The sequence below is a fragment of the Pinus tabuliformis genome, chromosome 8 (assembly GCF_031772625.1).
Source record: "Pinus tabuliformis cultivar Carrire ecotype Pingquan chromosome 8, CPIR1, whole genome shotgun sequence".
Classification (NCBI taxonomy): domain Eukaryota; kingdom Viridiplantae; phylum Streptophyta; class Pinopsida; order Pinales; family Pinaceae; genus Pinus; species Pinus tabuliformis.
In genome coordinates, this window is record NC_142294.1 from 360710930 (window position 1) to 360711760 (window position 831).

The window sequence follows — 831 nt, forward strand, 5'->3', positions numbered from 1 at the left end:
TGAGAATGAAATTGTAGATGACACAGCACAGGATCAAGAGACTCCGGAGATTGACTGGGTAAAACAGTTACCCACAGCTAAGAATTTACGGCCAGAAAGAATTCTGGACAGGAAATTGTATAAGAAGACAAGAGCATGAGAATATTTCCAGTATCTGGTAAAATGGAAGGGGCAGTCGATTACTGAAGCTACTTGGGTTATAGAAGACATTCTACAGAAATTGGGCAAGTCTGTAGATGAGCTCATGGACAGGAGCCCATGAAGAGTTTTGTCCTCAGGAGTCTGATGCGGGAGCATGTGACCCAGAGGGGAAGTCTTCCAAATTATTCCAAAAATCCAAAAAAAATTACAGGCAAAGGAGTGGGGTCCTTTAGCCAGCAATTTCTATGCTTTCTTAGTTAAAATTAGAATAAATCTAGCAATAAATCATGCTAATTGTAACAGAGCTTTCAAGCTTTAAATCACCTGTAAAGCATGCTTTTCTTGTATTGGATAAGGACAAGAAGGCCTATCCTTAATTATAAATAAAATGGCAGCAAAGCTCTCATCAGACAGAGGAGAGGGGCGAGTGCCTTAGTTTTACTAGGGAATGTTTGTTCTCTCGATGTCTCTAATTTAATGACTCTGTGGTTGCTTGCATAGTTATTTTTATGGCATCTTAATACTGTTGAACGACTCTGATTCTTTACACGACAATACTGTCTATTAATAAATGAATGCTCTTTTCCTTTCACTCACAGCGATACTGCTTGATTCTTAGTTCACTATGGCGTATGTATCTTCTTGAGGTAGCAAGAGCGCTTATAGTTTCCTTAAGGAGCGAAGGCGCAA